At 41.0% G+C, this 11,272-nt stretch overlaps 1 non-coding gene across 1 annotated transcript; it reads left to right on the forward strand.

Annotated features, from left to right (window-relative positions):
* Positions 1–298: 298 nt before the first annotated feature.
* Positions 299–405, forward strand: LOC135275917 (U6 spliceosomal RNA). Its single transcript, XR_010343507.1, has one exon. It is a non-coding gene; the product is annotated as a U6 spliceosomal RNA (small nuclear RNA).
* Positions 406–11,272: the final 10,867 nt, after the last annotated feature.

Here is an 11,272-nt window from a genome sequence, read left to right on the forward strand (position 1 = left end):
TGGGAGGCTGAGGCAGGTGAATCACCTGAGGTTGGGAGTTTGAGACCAGCCTGACCTACACGGAAAAACCCTGCTTCTACTAAAAGTACAAAATTAGCTTGGTATGGTGGCAAATGCCTGTAATCTCAGTTACTCAGAAGGCTGAGGCAGGAGAATTGCTTGAACCCAGCAGGTGGAGGTTGCAGTGAGCTGAGATTGTGCCATTGCACTCCAGCCTAGACAACAAGAGTGAAACTCTGTCTTACCAACCAACCAACAAACAAAAAACCCAAAAAACAAGTAAATAAAAAAATATATAGTGCTCACATCAGCAGCACATATACTAAAATTGGAATGACACGGAGAAGATTAGCATGGTCCCTGTGCAAGGATGACTTGCAAATTAGTGAAGCGTTCCCTATTTTTTTAAAAAAGAAAATAATATTGTAATGCATTTCTACAAGGGAAGTAAAGAAAGGAAATTATATGACTCATAGGAACAAAGTAAATCATGAGTTTTGTTAAAGTGGCACCAAAAATTCAGAAAGAGAGGGAAAAGTCAACTCGGAGACTCTAAGTTGATCTGCTCCTATTTTGTTTTGTGTCCTTCAACTGTTGTTACCCAGACAACACTGCAGGCACTGTGACTGAACAGGTGCAACCTTGCACTGCTGTGATGAGAAAAGGTGTTTAGAAGTATTACAAAAGACATGTTAAGACAATCCAGTTTCTGCCAATGAATGCAGCACTTTGTGTTTGGATCCCAGAGAAGTTACTCTTCTTGTCAAAGGAAAGAAACTAAATTATCTTTCCTAAGGCCACACACAGGCAGAAGCACATACAGGATGCAGAAGGTCAGGTAGAAACACAATGGCAGGGAAACAGGCTCAATAAGGAGATAACATTTTGCCAACCATAATATTTACAGACAGACCAGAAATATTCTCGCATAGGGATTAAGGACACCAAAGAAATGACTTCTCAGAACAAGTAGGCTTACAATTTGGGGCCAGAATCCAAACAGAGTCTACAGAACTTGTACAATGCAAGGAGAAAAATACCAAATGGCTAAGCAATCTCGCCTTAAAAAATAATAACAGAACCTCTCCTACATAATATTCTTTGTTGGTATACATAAAATGTAATTTTATGTACACATACATACATATTAGTAGTAAAGTATGATCATTCTTCTTCTTTGAAAAGTCCCAAGTTTCAGAACTCCTGTGGGTATTGCTATATAGAGATATAAAGATATCTTGGTCGGTAGTTTCTTTACATGACCATTACAGTCAAGGTTCTGGTGCCCAGAATGGCATAAGCACACATGTACATGCTCTCTACGTCCTCATGTCTGTCTAAACAATGCACCACTTTGTGCTTTTATTTGCAGGTAAAGAGCTATGGCTAAAAGTATGAGTGATTTGTTCCTTTACTACTGAAATATTTATAGCAGCCTTGATGTGACTTATATAGAAGAAAATTAAATAGCAAAGAAACTGTAGCAGAATTATAGTTAGAAATAAGTAATAGACTTAGGAAAGAAATTTTAAAATCAGCAAATACAAATTTTACACTTGGGAAAAGTATTGGAAAAAATCTGTGTTCAAATTTTAAACTCTGGTTTCAAAGCCATTTTAATGAGAACATTAAAAAGGAATTTTTACTTTTCAAAAACAAGACTATTAGATTACTTATTCGCCAATTTTTATGTAATTATAGAACATCTATTAGGCAGTAAAATTGAATGCAAAGGAAAAGGAACTGTAGCACTACTTCTGCTGGACAATATAATAAAGAAACAAGAAGGCCAGGCATGGTGGCTCATGCCTGTAATCCCAGCACTTTGGGAGGCCGAAGTGGGTGGATCATGAGGTCAGGAGTTCAAGACCAGCCTAGCCAACATGGTGAAACCCCGTCTTTAATTAAAAATACAAAAAAATTAGCTGGGACTGGTAGTGGGTGCCTGTAATCCCACATACTTGGAAGGCTGAGGCAGGAAAATCGCTTGAACCTGGGAGGCGGAGGTTGCAGTGAGCCAAGATCGCGCCACTGCATTCCAGCACACATGACAGTGTGAGACTCTGTCTCAAAATAAAAAAAGAAAAGAAAAAAAGAAACAACCATGTTCATTTTCTTCTCCTATATGTATATTAGTAAAATAAGACTAATATCTATAGGTCCTGAGAATTTATTTTGAGAATGTGTCTTAATATTAATAGCTAATATTTATTGAGAATCTATCATGTAGCAGTCAATTTACATACATTACCTTACTTAATCTTCACAAAAACCTTATCAAGTCAGCTGTGGTAGACCCAATTAATGGTGGTCCCCAATTAGCCCAGTATTATACCCTCTCCAACACTGACCCTGAGCCTGACCATCTGATTTGCTTTGTCCCATGGAGCATTAGCAAGCATGATACAAGTAGAGGCTGAATAAGAATATTCATATTCTTATTCCTGTAAGTACAAGAGGCTTGAACATTGAATTTTGCTTCTCAAGATCTAGTTGTTGCCATGTAAAATGCTCAGGCTAAGTTATTAAATCATGAGAGGTCCCCTGGAGAGAGGCTCTGGAGAGTGAGAAGCATTCTAGCCCCGGCCAAGCTCTCAGAGAGCTGATTATTGTTGAATAAGAGACCCAAGCAAAGCCAGCAGAACCACCCGGCTAAATCCCAACCCACAGAAAAATTTTAAAGTAATAAATCATTAGGCCAGGTATGGTGGATCACATCTGTAATCTCAACACTTTGGGAAACCAAAATGAACAGATTGCTTGAGGCCAGGAGTTTGAGACCAGCCTGGGCAACATGGTGAACCCCATCTCTAAAAACATTCCAAAAATTAGCTGGGCGTGGTGGTATGTGCCTGTAGTCCCAGCTACTCAGGAGACTGAAGTGGGAGGATGGCTTGAGCCCGGGAGGTGGAGGTTACAGTGAGCCAAGATTGTGCCACTGGACGATGAAGTGAGCGACGACTGGGTGATGAAGTGAGATCCTGTCTCAAGAATAAATAAATAAATAATAAAAGCAATAAAGCATTTTTGTTTTAAGCTCCTAAATTCCAGGCTTATATAGCCAAACTGCTTATATGACATGTCATCTTGGTTCTCTAATAAGCATTTCAAACATATCAGGCCCCAAACCAAACTCTTGAGCCCTTCTTTCCAAATTTGCTTCTCTCCCTGGGTTCCCTACCTCAGTAAATGGCACCAGCACCCATTTCTTTGCTCAGGAAAAACAACAACAACAACAGCCACCTAGGCCAGGCATGGTGGCTCCAAGTGTAATCCCAGCACTTTGGGAGGCCAAGGCGGGCGAATCACTTGGGGCCAGGAATTCAAGACCAGCCTGGCCAAAAAACCCCATCTCTACTAAAAATACAAAACTTAGCCGGGCATGGTGGTGAATGCCTGTAATCCCAGCTACTTGGGAGGTTGAGGCACAAGAACTGCTTGAACCTGGGAGGCAGAGGTTGCAATAAGTCAAGATTGTACCACGGCACTCCGGCCTGGGCGAGAGTGAAACTCCAACTCAAAAAACAAAAACAAAAACAAAAGTAACCCTGGAATTATAATTGACTTATCTCTTTTACTCACAACCGTTCTGTCAACAATAAGTTCAAAATACACCTCTAAATCTAACCCCTATTGTTCGTTCCTTCTCCTCAGCCACCCTAGTTCAAGCCATGATCGTGCCTGACTAGAACTACCACAATAGCATATGGGGAAGAGAAAAAATGAAAAAAAAAAAAAAATGGCACTACAGAGAGCATGGAGGGTAAAGGGAAAATAGAAAAACACTTTCTGATTCAACAGTTCTTGCTGTCACTGCCATCCCCTGCACCAGCCCAAATTGAGGGACGTTCTACAAAGTACCTTGGCGGTACTCTTCAAATGGTGGCTATCTTCAGAGAAATGAGGCTGGAATCTGGCAGACCAAGGGGAATGTTTTCTCTGTTTACTTCTCTGCCACAGCTGTACTAATTTCTAGAAAAGCATAGGGAATGGGTGTTTGTGCATCTCATGCCCTATAATCAATTAGAAAATAAGGTTCTAGGCCAGGTGTAGTGGCTCACACCTGTAATCTTAGCACTTTGGGAGGTTGAGGTGGGTGGATCACCTGAGGTCAGGGGTTCGAGACCAGCCTGACCAACATGGTGACACCCCGTCTCTACTAAAATACAAAAATTAGCCGGGCATGGTGGCACAAGCCTGTAGTCCCAGCTACTGGGGAAGCTGACATAGGAGAATTGCTTGAACCTGGTCAGTGGAGGTTGCAGTGAGCTGAGATCGCTTCACTGCACTCCAGCCTGGGAGACAGAGTAAGACTCCATCTCAAAAACTAAAATAAAATAAAATAAAAGAGTTTCTACATGCAACTTTGGGTGGGGAGACTACAACTGGAGTGTGTACTAAGCTCTTGAGCAAGCTTGATCCCTTCCTCTGCATACCAAAATGCTGCTTTGGATTTTGGTGGTTTGCTCCTCAAGAGAAAAGATCTGGGCAGGAGAAGGTTAATTGACTAAGCAAAACCATGACTTCCAACACAGAATGTTCTTTAAAAAAAAATGCACCAGGATGTGTTAGCCCAATAAATAATTCATTGGGCTGCCTATTCACAGACTAATAGAAAAATATTACAGAATACCTACATGTCAATCAGTCTGCAGTTAAAATAAACACTCTATGCAGATGTCACCTGTAAAACGCAGATTTATATATAATTATATGTTTCACCCAGGCCAAAACATAATATCTAGTAACAACTTCAAAGACTATTAAAATCTCATGCCCTTGAAAAGGTTACCTGACATCTTGTAGGCCAGGTCCAGGGGTTGAATAGACATGTCCCCTGCCACTGAGTTTACAATAGCCAAACATTCAAATGACACTTTAGTTACATTTGCTGTCCTTACAGGAAAACATTGAGAGCTGTGATCCTTCCGGGCCTGCTGGAATTCTCTGACTGCTGCAGCAGTGAATGAAAAGGCAAAATGTGCATCTGCAAATGCCCCAAATCCAGCTCCATCAGAAACTCCCATTTTTCCTTAAATAATTTCCTAATTATTTGATATACTTAAAAAAAGTGACAATGGTAAATCCTGTATCCCAGAAATTGTGCTTTACATAGCATTTTTTCCCACTTAATCTTTACAACAACTTTGTAAGGCAGGTATTTTTATTACTCTATTTTTAGATAAAACATCTAGAATATGATAAAACTGAGAGTAATCAAAAAGCATCATGGGTAATATTACAAATTGACACCATGAAGCTCCTGTAAGAGGAAAAATAAGGAAGCAAATCAATTCTGTGGTATTCTTACTAACAGTGCATAACCTGAACTCAGTCACCACCAGATCAACCCAAACTGAGGGACGTTCTAAAAAATACCTTGGCAGTATTCTTCAAATGCATCAAGGGCATGAAAGACAAAGACAGACTGAGAATCTGTTGCAAATCAAGGAAGACAAACAAAATAAGACAAACTAAATTCAACATGTAAATCTGGGCTGGATCTTGGACCAGAAAAAAAGTACATTAGTGGGCCATTGGTGAACTTGAGGACTGTAGGTCAGATAATAGTATTTTATTAATGTCAACTTTCTGATTTTGATCATTTCACTATGACAGGAAAAATGTTAACATTTGAGGAAACTATGAGAAGGGTACTTAGAAATTTTTTCTTTTGGTGTAAGTAAAAATTATTTCAAAATTAAAAGTGGAAAAGTGGAAAAAAAAAAGTAAAAGAAAAACACATTAAATGCAGCATCCCAGTAGGGAGTCTGGGGAGACAGAGAAGGTGGTACCATATTTGGGGTGGGAATGAATCTCCTCTGACAGCTCCAAACTATTTGGGGTTTGTCCTTGGAGTGGTTTATCCAGAAGATCAATTTCTGAAGTGTAAAATTCTTGTGACTGACAGGCTGTTGGAGTTAGAAGAGAATGTAGAGGTACTCTGAGGACCTTCATCTCACAGAAATGACATCTGAAGCTCAGAAAGGCATGAGGATGATGGGCCCAAGGTCATACAGCTGAAGAGTCAAGATAAGAACCTAGCTCTTCTGGGTCACAGGATACTATGTCTATGCCACCACTCATTTCTGAAAGAGGACACCTCCCTGCTCAAGTCCAGAATCCATGGTGTAGGGGCTTTATCCATTAGCCACGTGATTCTACCCACCTGCTAGAGATTTGCTTCTGGAACCAGATAGTCATTCACTTATTCACTCATTCAACAAGTATTTATTGAGTGCCTCTCAATGCCAGACATTACTTGAAGGGTGAATCATACAGCAACTATCAAAAACAAAGTCCTCAAATTCTAGTGGTCAGACCTAGGTGCTGATCCAGTGTCCACCACTAGTGACCTGCCTGGCCTTGGGCGCATTCCTTTACCTCTCTAAGCCTCAGTTTGCTCCTCTGTAACACAGAGAAGATGGAATTACTCAAAGATTATTCTGAATATTAAGTAAGATATTGCATCTAGCCTTTTAGCAGAATTGCCTGGCATGTAAGTACTTAGTAAACATTAAGTATTACTGTTATGTGATTTTCTCTGCAACCTGGAACTCTGTCAGTTACACTAGCTTGAGGGGATATCTGGATACACTCAGAAATTCTATAGTATATTTCTAAACACATTGAAAACTCACATTTAAGAAGGTGAGTTTTTCCAGCAGAGTAATTTTCCATTTCCCACTCAATTTCTTTGTTATTTTCAAAGGTAGATAAACAATAAAAAGATAGGGCAAGAAAGGCCAACTGAGAAAATTGGTGCTGAGTGAGGAATTCAAATGGGAATCGTAATATGAGGAATGCCTGATAGGCTTTATCTAGATTTAAATGAGACTGTTGTTGCAGGCCGGTTGCATCTAGCCTCTTCATGGGCATAATTTGAACGCTACTTTAGTCAACCCATGATTGCTTCCACAAATGGAAGGAATAATAAATTACCTGACATAAAACAAGATAAGCAGAACCTGCTAGTTCTGCTTGGAGAAAACTTCTGGCGCCTTCCCTACTACTATATCCTAAGAATATGACCATTGATTCCTCTCTGCCATGTTGCTTGTTGCCTATCTCCCCAGGGTCAGATCTTTCCAGATATCTACTTTCTTCCCTTCCCCTCACCACCCACAGCACCGGCAAAGGGCCTTAAACACAGGGTATACTAAAGAAATGTGTGTTGGCTGGGCATGCTGGCTCACGCCTGTAATCCCAGCACTTTGGGAAGTTGAGATGGATGCATCACTTGAGGCCAGGAGTTTGAGACCAGTCTGGCAAACATGGTGAAACTCTACCAAAAAATACAAAAATTAGCCAGGTGTGGTGGCATGCATTTATAGTCCTACCTACTTAGGAAGCTGAGGCAGGAGAATTGCTTGAACCCAGCAGGCAAAGATTGCAGTGAGAGATTGTACCACTGCATTCCAGCCTGGGTGACAGAGCAAGACTCTGTCTCAAAAAAACTAAAATACAAAAATAAAAAGAAACGTATGTTAATCCAGTGTGTGGTGACTTATGCCTGTGATCCCAAGAGTTTGGAAGGCTGAGGCAGGAGGATCACTTGAGGCCAGGAGGTCCAGAACCAGCCTGGGCAATATGTCCCTACAAAAAAAATTAGAAATATGCTAGACACACACACACACACCCCGATGGAACACCGATGTATGTTAAATAAGCCTATTTTGAAGAATCAAACCTAATAAAGTCCAATGGCAATCAGAAATGCCAATAATGGTAACAGAAATAAAGTCCAATGGTGGTGAGAGACCCCTCAATTCATTCAACATTCTATCTATCCAGATGCAGATGTTGGGACTCAAGTGAACAGAAAGTACTTTGCCTTCTCACGCTTTCTATGCAACAATTTTCAATGAGAGAGAGAAAAATTTAAGGGTTAGATTTCATATTCTCCAGTCACAAACTTTTTAGAGGAATAATGCTAAATAAATCCAATCAGTAGATCTATCTGGGAGAAGAATTAATGGGTCACATACTATATATATATATATATATATATATATATATATATATATATATATATATATATATATATATCTTCAAATTCCTTAGTAAGCAGAGATGAACCAGTATTTTTTCAGCGTCCCTGGTGATTCTATGGGGCAGCCAGGGTTAAGAATCAATGCTGCAGAGGGGTGCGGTGGCTCACACCTGTAATCCCAGCACTTTGGGAAGCTGAGGTGGGCGGATCACCTGAGGTTGGGAGTTCGAGACCAGCCTGGTCAACATGGAGAAACCCCGACTGTGCTAAAAATACAAAATTAGCCAGGTGTGGTGGTGCATGCCTGTAATCCCAGCTACTTGGGAGGCTGAGGCAGGAGAATCACTAGAACCCAGGAGGCAGAGGTGGCAGTGAGCTGAAATCGGGCCATTGCATTGCACTCTAGCCTGGGCAACAAGAGCAAAACTCCATCTCAAAAAAAAAAAAAAATTAATGCTGCAGGTATTTACATGATCAAGTACCCAGCCTAGCAGACTACAGCATTTGCCACTCCCAATTTCAAATTCCTGAAGGAGGGAATTTGTGTGACTAGCGTTGGGTAAGCTATCTACCTTAATCCCAGTCAAGTTGACCCAACAGGCAGCATCACATAGTGCAAACAGGTTGACTTGAGGTCTCATTCCTGTGACAACTAAGGCAGTTCCTACAAAAAAAGAAATACAGGGAGAAGAGTGTTATTGTAGGTTGGGCGGACACCTAAGTACGTGGCTTGACAAATATATGGAGTTCTTACTACTTGTTCTGGAATAATTTAAGACAGCTTGCAAAGACACAAGCAATGCAGGATTTAAAAAAAAGTCCATCAACTTAAGAGACCTATGGAAAGTAAAAGAGATTGTAGGAGGAATCGGGTGAAAAACAGGTAAGATTGGTGTTTCAAACTATACCCTGAAGGCCAGCACACTCTATTAGAAGTGAACCCCAAATTTGTATGTCAGCTTCCTTGCCCCAAACACAAAAATGGAAAATCAGCTACCCAATTCCTAGTATTCATAAGATAACATACCAGTCCTCAGGAGAAGGGCAGCTTTCCCTGAAGAGAAAAGGGTGAAGGTGAAGGAGCTGAAGAAGGTGACTTTCTGGTCACTTGAGAAAAATTTGTTTTGCTTGGCTTCGTGAGCCCTAGCCTTGATCTTCTTGCAGGAAATAGGGCAACGAATTGTTACGACTTCCCTTGGGTAGGACTGTAGCCCAGGGCCAAGTGCAGAGGGCAGGGTGCAACCTACGGTTGGTGTGGAGTGCCTGGAACACACCAATGACATAGAGAACTTCAGCGAAGACTTCATTTTCTTTTCTGAAGAGAAATCTCCTACTTAAAATTTCCCTCAAGCCTGCTTCTCCTCCCCTCCAACCACAACCCCCAGCCCTACCAGAAACTTCCGGGTGTCAAAGTTGGGTTGTTTACTTACACAAAACTGTCGCACTTAACTAGACAGAAACCACATTAGGGTTGATTCTCTTTAAAAGAACTCTAAGGGAGTTTGAAGTTCTCTATGTGATTGACATCAGTCAGTTCACAGAGGAAAGATGAGCATTTATGATATGGGGATGTGAGATGAAAAGGAAATGAGAAAAGGAAATGAGGTTTGACAACCAGGGCGCTGCCATTTTGAGTTCAGTTTCCAGACACTTACCCTACTGTTTATCCTCCATGTAAATCTGTCTCCCAAATAGACTTGAGTTCCATCTCATCTAATTTAATCAGGAAATTTTTTATTTCCCTATATTGAGTAGGGTCAACATATCAGAGAAATGAACAAACGAAAACCAACTGTGGCAAAGAATATCTGTTGCATTGGCAAACAACATAAAGATGGAGATGATTCAGCCACGGGCCATTTGGGGATCGTGTAAATAGTTGTCCATGCGTGGGTTCTACTTCAATGGTGCATCCAGACACAGACTTCTAATCCAGTGCTCTTCTTTCTCCTTCAGCAGCACTCTACTGGGCCCACTAAGCAAGTACTGAGCCATGTCAGGGCACAGAGTAAAAGGCCATGGCATTCAAAGGGGCATGGGCTTAGAATCAAACAGGTCGGCGTTCTACACCTGCTTTGTTCAGTAACTCAACCTCTCTCAAGCTAAGTTTTAACACCTCTGAAATGGAGTAATAATGCCTCCTGCTGAGGTTAGAGATAATGTAAATGTGAGCAACAATGCCAAATATTAGACATAATACGGCAGATAAATTAGAACCTGGAAGGTAAATAGGAGAAGTTCTATAACTGAAGGTAGTTATTCGGTCCACCTGCTCACCAATCTACTTATTATTTTTATTGCTTTGTCTTGTTATTTGCTAGATCTGAGTATTAGCTATTCAGTCAAGTCAGGCAGAAAGAATTAAGTAGCAATGAAAGATTTCACGCTGGCTCACACCTGTAATCCCAGCACTTTGGGAGGCCGAGGTGGGCAGATCACCTGAAGTCAGGAGTTCAAGACCAGCCTGACTAACATGGAGAAACCCTGTCACTACTAAAAGAAAAATACAAAATTAACTGGGCATGGTGGCTCATGCCTGTAATCCCAGCTACTTGGAAGGCTGAGGCAGGAGAATCACTCGAACCCAAGAAGCGGAGGTTGCCATGCCATTGCACTCCAGCTTGGGCAACAGGAGGAAAACTCCATTTCAAAAAAACAAAAAACAAAACAAAACAAAAAAATTAGCTTCCTTCAGAAAGCCTCAGTTTCAGAGGGATATTCCACATCTCTAGAGAGGTGAACACGGGGGTTCATGGTTCAGGATTCCGCAATGGTTCTGGTGGTAGGACCGATGGGGGTGGGAAGTAAGCTGACTTTGCCCAGTAAGGAGAGGCCGTCACTGCAGCTTCACTGTGGATGTTTGTCTTGTGGCCCATGCATTTGCTCTTAGGTGTCAATTTGTCCATCTGCCTTCATCCTGCAGCACAGCTCCGGTCAAATACCTGTCTTCTACAGATAACAGTCCTCTGCTCTCCAGTCTCTGGAAAAAAAGGATTCTAAAGCTACTCATCTTTGTATTCCTGAAATGTGCCCATTTGACCTTCTTAGGATGCTTTTAATCCCTTGCTTATAATATTAATTTCTTTCTGATTATCAAAGTTGTATAGATCCATTTAAAAATCTTGAAAATACATAAAAACTCAAGGAAGAAAGGAGCATTTCCTGCCAATTGCCTCACTAGAGCTATTAGGCCTGTTGACATCTCCCTGGCCTTTTTGTACCTAACATACATACATTCTTTCCATCCTTCCCCTTGTATACCCTGGTATGTGCTTTCTT

The sequence above is a fragment of the Aotus nancymaae genome, unplaced genomic scaffold (assembly GCF_030222135.1).
Source record: "Aotus nancymaae isolate 86718 unplaced genomic scaffold, 86718_ANA_hifiasm-v0.15.2.pri h1tg000019l, whole genome shotgun sequence".
Taxonomy (NCBI): Eukaryota; Metazoa; Chordata; class Mammalia; order Primates; family Aotidae; genus Aotus; species Aotus nancymaae.